Source organism: Oratosquilla oratoria, chromosome 1 (genome assembly GCF_046742065.1).
Source record: "Oratosquilla oratoria isolate Oo_2021 chromosome 1, ASM4674206v1, whole genome shotgun sequence".
NCBI classification, from domain to species: Eukaryota; Metazoa; Arthropoda; class Malacostraca; order Stomatopoda; family Squillidae; genus Oratosquilla; species Oratosquilla oratoria.
The window spans coordinates 99,932,133-99,939,632 of NC_134777.1; positions in this window are offsets into that span (position 1 = coordinate 99,932,133).

A 7,500-nucleotide genomic window follows, 5' to 3' on the forward strand; every position below is an offset into this window, starting at 1 on the left:
GTACACAGTTCTAATCAAGAGTATTCAGACATACCTGTCTCACTACATAACTCAAGCACAAACAACTAAACACAATATGAAACTACACCAGCAGCATACTACTCAAACATCTATAACAAGCTATCACAACCACCTCACAACGCATTCATACAAAATATATCCACATTCAGAAAACAAACACTACAAAAACGACCACCTAATACCTTACTTCAGTGAGCATCATCCCTTAGACCAGGGGTTCTCATTAGGGGTGAAATTCACCCCCAGGGGGGAATTTTGGGATTTCTGGGGGTGATTTGTGACCACAGTCAGCTTACGGGGTGAGGAAAGCAATTATAGGTTTTGGCCTATCTGGCCTGTCACCTGGGCTGGATTTATACTAATTTGGGAAAAATATATACTAATTTGGAAAAAATAAAAGGGTTTTTAGTAATATTTGCATATCATTTAGAATGCACCTTTTGAAACAGACAATCTTGGAAAGGAGGGGGGGAATGACATTCTGACAAATGGTGAAAGGGGTGAATGGGCCAAGTAAGGCTGAGAACCCCTGCCTTAGACATTAATGCCACGGAAAAATCTTTCATAAGAGAAGCAAAAACCACACAAGCGCGACCGAGTTCAAGTTACCAGAAACAAATTACCCAAGATGCAACCATTACATATAGGACACCAAACATCTCATCTTACACTACCCCACCTTGGCCATAACCAGACAACAACACAATATTTTTCCCTTAAAGTGACTTATGGACCAGTCCGATGGCTGTTGCCGGATACATGGATGCCGTGGGTTTCCTGTAAAAGAGATCTGGAGCAACAGATTAATTAACTGATCCCGAAATCCAGAAGGATGCGATTCATTTTGGGTTTTAGATTTACATATTCCAAAATCGGGCATACGTCAGCTCACGGTATTAAACCCTTCGATATAGTGACGAAATTCACTGACTCTTATCTTGCTAACATTAGGCAAGTTCGTTCAGCTTAAAAGTGCGGCAGATCGTTGTGCTCAAGGGATTCAGATAACTAAGTTTGTAACAAATCACGTGAAAATTGGTACTCATTGCAACAAGACGAGCCTTCTTTCTTCCCTGACCAATCACGGCCACCTCTAACCGAAGCGTATGGGGAGAAAGGATTGTGATTGGACAGAAAATGAAAAAGGACGATACAAAAATCGCCTGAGATCACGTCGGTGACTAAAGTGGGAAAGGAAGTGGAAACATCAAGCCGTTCTTTCACCCGTCCCTCACGAAGGCAGCCTTGTCCTCAGCCGAATAAAATCGTCTCGTGTTACCAAAGACAAAATCTATCAGGAGCGGGAAAAGGTGGTGGTCTTTTGGTTAATGCATTTTTCGTGTTTCCTCTTTCCATTAACATATATAATAAGGGAGAGAGCGTCTCGCTCACACAAATGAGCCCTGCTGCCGTAATGAGTTTTCGCTCTATTGTAATGGAAATGATAAAAATCCCTATGCTGCAACCGGGACAGATGGACACTGAAACTGTCACCTATTCCCTCCAGCGTATGTCAAGCCTTTTCCCTTATATTTTCATTAAAATTCCTGATAACGGATTTTTCATAATCTTGAGTTTCCTTAGTTCCAAATATACGAGATATACTCTGAAAAATCACAAATAAGATTAATGAAGATATATATTAACAATAAAAATCACTCTTATTACTGAGACATTATGTCAGTAAAGACGGGGCTGGTGTGTGTGTGTGTGTATGTGTGTGTGTGTGTGTGTGTGTGTGTGTGTGTGTGTGTGTGTGTGTGTGTGTGTGTGTGTGTGTGTGTGTGTGTGTGTGTGTGTGTGTGTGTGTGTGTGTGTGTGTGTGTGTGTGTGTGTGTGTGTGTGTGTGTGTGTGTATGTGTGCATGCGTGTGTGTGTGTATGTGTGCATGCGTGCGTGTGTGTGTGTGCATGCGTGTGTGTGTGTGTGTGTGTGTGTGTGTGTGTGTGTGTGTGTGTGTGTCTGCGCGCGCGTGTGTGTGTATGTGTGTGTGTGTGTGTGTGTGTGTGTGTGTGTGTGTGTGTGTGTGTGTATTCGTGTGTGTGTGTGTGTGTGTGTGTGTGTGTGTGTGTGTGTGTGTGTGTGTGTGTGTGTGTGTGTGTGTGTGTGTGTGTGTGTGTGTGTGTGTGTGTGTGTGTGTGTGTGTGTGTGTGTGTGTGTGTGTGTGTGCGCGCGTTTGTGTGTGTGTGTGTGTAATGGGTGTGTACAGAATATGTTTATAATATCATATAATGTATTGTAAACATAGCACTGTATAGATGTAACCATATATAGCCCTTCTAGCGGGTTTTTGCTAATGGAATTATAATTTCCGCACGTTTGGATGTGCCCACGCTGGGTAAGCAGTACTGTTCTTGTTTTGCTTGAAGACACACGCTCTGTATCGTGCTTTAATTTTATATAAATAATAATTGTGCCAACGTGTTAAACTTGAATTAACCCACCATTACAAATATTGTGGCTGCAGTGAAAAATAAATATTTTGTAAAACAATTCGTTAAATACCCTCAAACTAGTGCATTAGTGAACTAGTGGTTTTCGTGGGTCTTTCGGTGCTCATGTTTTTTCCTCTTCCACTCATTTTTACAGACAAGTTTTACCAATACTGCTTGAACTAGTAATTAGTGATTATTACGGAAGTGCAAAAAGTGAAATTGGTGATTGATTCGTATTATTCCGTTAGACACTGACTCCAGCCAATTTCGCCTCCGATTTTTGAACTCGTCTCCTCGCCATTAGTTGCCTTGGCGTTGCCTCCAGTCTGTTCTCTTCGGCGTGCTACGAGATTTCTCAACGTATTGCTGCAGTTTTTACAGCTAGTACAGCATTGTGCACGTTAATGTTTTCAGATGAGTATTGAGTTCCGAGTTTATGTGGGATCCATTAGCTGGCGTGTTGTTGTCCGCCATATTGTATATCTAAATTACCTTCTCACCATACTCCAGGTAGGGTAGTTGCCCTGTCAGTTGTGATGCCTCACAAAGTTTCTCCATTGGGTTTGATCTCTTCTTCTTCTATCGTCTCCATTGTTTCTCCTCTCGTTTCTATTGCTTCTATGTTTCCATCCTTCCATCTTTTCCTGGATCTCCCTCTTGGCCTTATCCCTGAAGTTTTCCACCATTCCTCGTATTCTAAGAGAGATTAATTTCATTTAAGTAATAGTGTTCTTTTTATGTAAATGCTCATATTCTCATACTTTTCTAGATGTGTGTGAGTCAGGATCATGTGTGTAGCTGTTGATCGGCAGCTAATCCCAGTGTGGACGAGAACCATATTGCATTTTGTGGTCTCCTGCCTTCCTTCAAGACGCAAATATCCCTCTCTAATCAAAAGATGTCTGCATTTATTTGTGTTGGAGCCCGGGACTATATGTAATGTTTTTCTCGTTATATATATATATATATATATATATATATATATATATACATATATATATATACATATATATATGTTACTCAGAAGTGGTCAAACCATACTTGACCCTATAACTGTCAGTGATTATCTCAATATGTCTAGTGACAAATTTTCCTCCTTTTTCTATGATGACACATTGACAACCTCAGTTATGGCTCCTCCCACTATTACCCTATTACACCAGGACCACTCCGTTGTAAAATTCTCGGGTGATAATCCTAATTTATCGGCATCTGCATTTATTCAACAATGTGAGGATAGTATCATCAACACTAACGTCATTACAGGGTCAGATAAAATTTATTTTGTAAGGTCTCAACTTGTTCCCAACTCACAAGCCTCCGAGATGTTGTCAGCTTCATACGTGGGACTCCCCGCTCCTTCTTGTGTCCAAGAAGAACGGATCATTTCGCCCTGTTGTGGATTATAGGCGTGTCAATGATGTTACAGTTCCAGATTATTACCCTATGCCTGTGTTGAGTGATCTTCTTCAGTCCATAGGAACAGTTAACACAGTGTTCATCACCTTAGACCTAAAGCCTGGCATTTGGTAGATTCCTTTGGAAGAAAATTCTCGTAAGATGACGGCTTTCTCGACTCCGTCAGGTCATTATGAATAGCTCCGCTACCCCAATGGGATTACGGGATATTCCTTTAACATATCAGTACCTCAGTAACTCAGTTTTTCATGGACTAGTGGGTAATGGATTTTTTTTTTTTTTTTTTTTGTAGCTAGATGACTAGATTCTAGATTCAAAGGATATGGAAAGTCACTTCCAAAAGTTGTCCTTAGTCATGCAACGACTTGCTGAAGCTGGGTTAACGTCCAATTTGCCCAAATATTCATATTTCAAGTCCAGCATCCAATTCTTAGGTCATGTAGTAGACAAAGATGGAATTCATACTACAGATGATAAGATTAAAGCTGTTAGAAACTTACCTACACCTAAGACAACTGACTATGTACGTTTTTTTTTTCTAGGATTGGCAGGATACTTTCGTGCTTTTGTAAAAGACTTTGCTTCCATTGCATCACTTATTACTCGTGTCCTCAAAAAGGATGCTCATCAGGATGCTCATCAGAAAAGTTTTGCCTCCTTCAAGTATGCACTTACTCAGGCGCCCGTGTTAGCATTCCCAGATTATAGTCTTCCTTTTACAATTTGCACTGATGTTTCTGGTTTAGGTATTGGAGCTGTCCTAATGTAGCAAGTAGATGGTCGTCGTCCACATGTCACTGCATATGCTAGCCGTATACTCAGTCAGGCTGAGTCTCGCTATTCTATTACACATTTGGAAGCTTTAGCAGGGGTGTGGGCTCTAAAACATTTTCGTGAAATCATCTTTAGTTATCCTATCACAATTTATACAGACCACATTGCTGTCACACAACTTTTCAAAGACAAAAATCTTTCAGGCCGCCTAGCCAGATGGTTTCTTACTATTGAGGAGTTCAATCCAGTCCTTAAGCATATCCCGGGACGTGCAAACAATGTTGCTGATGCACTTTCACGAAATGTACCCATAGCTGCTGTTGCTGTAATTCACAACTTCTCCCTGCGAGATTTAGCCAAAGCTCAACGTGAGGACCCTGTTTGGTCTGCTGTCATTTACGCCTTAGAATCTGGCGATGATGCTACCTTGCCAAAATTGCCTGTACCTCTGTCTCAATTCTCCTTGCAAGACAGTGTTCTCACTCGTAACGTGAAAGTGTTTGAGCAAGATGTGGCACAGTTAGTGATCCCTGAGTCCCTAGTCCCTGTTGTTTTATCTCTTGCTCATGATTCCCCTCAAGCTGGTCACCCAGGTCGTGACAAAACTCTGGCTATGGCTCGCAAGAAATATTATTGGCCTAGAATGCATTTAGATATTGCCACTCATGTAGCCCAGTGCAAGTCTTGTGCTCAGAACAAAGGTTCTACTCACACTGCTCCTATTCTAGAGTATCCTACTCCTTCTCACCCCTTCGACACTGTCGCCATTGATCTCTTGCAATTGCCCCGTAGCATTTAATGTTCAGAATACGCCCTTCCATGTGTCGATCACTTTAGACGTTTTGTAATATTGGCTCCCTTGCGTAATAAATCTGTTCCAGTTGTTATGCATGCTCTAGTTTCACATGTTTTCTGTCTTTACACTACTCCTTCAGTATTGCTCAGCGATAAGGGACTGAGTTTAAGAATGAGTTCATTGCCAATATTTGCAAACAATAGAGTATCACCCAGCCTTTTGTAACTGCTTATCATCCATCCTCAAACGGTCTGGCGGAGCCAACAAATGAGAAAATACTTGACATTCTAAGGCACGTTGCAAGTGATCTGCAGGAAAATTGGAAAGACTGGCTACCTCATGTCAGTGCCTACATTATTAGCACTATCAATGTAGCAACGGGAAAGACACCTCATTATGTCATTTATGGTTTTGAGAAGAGACTTCTGTATGATCTTTTGGATAGTCCTATTCATTCTCTCTACAATTCTGAAGATTACAGTCAACTTCAGGGTCATACATTGTATACCATTTATGTTTTTGTCATAAGGAAACTTCAGGATTTTAGATCAAACATAATAAAGAAACAACATAGTAAGTCTACACCTGTTTCCATCCAAGTGGGTGATCATGTATTCAAACAAATGCCTGAGCGCCAGTATACAATAAGCTAAACAACGAATTTTTTGGTCCTTTTGTGGCGACGCAGAGGCTTCATCCCAATAAGTTCATGATTTTTTACCCATCTCAGGGATTTAGTGAGGTTCTGCATTCTGACAGGCTTAAGAAGACACAGGTGCCCATACCTGTATTTACCCGGTCTCCCCCAAGGCCCAATGTTCCTACTCTTCATCACTCGTATCATCTACGTTCAAAAGGTACAATGTCTTGATGGCTGAGTAAAATAATTGTGTACATATGTGTTGCTGCGCAACTTTTTGTCATTGTAACCACTATCTATTAAGGTTATAAATTATATAAAAAACTATGTGTAGCCTCGGTTATGCTTGGCACAACCGTGGGGGATGTGACCTATGTTTTTCAAGAGCTCTTCTGTCATTGTCAGCCAAATGTGAGATTTTTGTATACTTTTCTAAATTGTACAATATCTTATTGTATATTTCATTTGTATATTGAATCATGTCCCGGACATCCGTTAATTATTCATTTTACTTACTGGCGCCAGTATGTGGTTGTGTTTATTTTATATTATATATATGTCATTTGTCTATTGCCATATTTTACGTGCCATTATAATTGTTTGCTCCCTTCCACGAATGTTGTTTCCTCGGTGAGGGCACAGAAAGATGGTGACCGAGCCATGTAGTGGGCGTGTAGAGAATATATTATGCTTATAATATTATATAATGTATTGTAAACGTAACACCATGTAAAGATGTATAAATGTAACTATATATAACTATTCTAGCGGATTTCCGCTAATGGAATTGTAATTCCCGCACGTTTGAACATGCCCACGCTAGATAAGCATTATTGTTTTTGCTTTGGTTAAAGACACATGGTCTGCATCGTGCTTTCATTTTATATAGATAATAATTGTGTCAACGTGTTAAACTTTAATTAATCCACACTTACATGTGTGTGTGTGTGTGTGTGTGTGTGTGTGTGTGTGTGTGTGTGTGTGTGTGTGTGTGTGTGTGTGTGTGTGTGTGTGTGTGTGTGTGTGTGTGTGTGTGTGTGTGTGTGTGTGTGTGTGTGTGTGTGTGTGTGTGTGTGTGTGTGTGTGTGTGTGTGTGTGTGTGTGTGTGTGTGAACGATTGGGGTGTTGCGAGAAGACATCCGTGGCTCAGTCCGGCTAGTCTGCTTGAGTCTCATGTGTATATAACTTGATCACTCACATGCTGTGCACATTCTGCCCTAATCAACAGCTGTAATACACAAAGCTACATGATTTGGACGCCTGCGGAGCGATTCAGTGGTTAGTATGAATTTTTTAAAATAAAAACGCGATACTGAAAACAATCTCGTGGTGGCAACCAGGATGCAAGTTGAGACGTGCAACGAAAGAGTAAATCAATATGTGTTTCATCAGTATGCTCTACCTCTCAGCCGCCT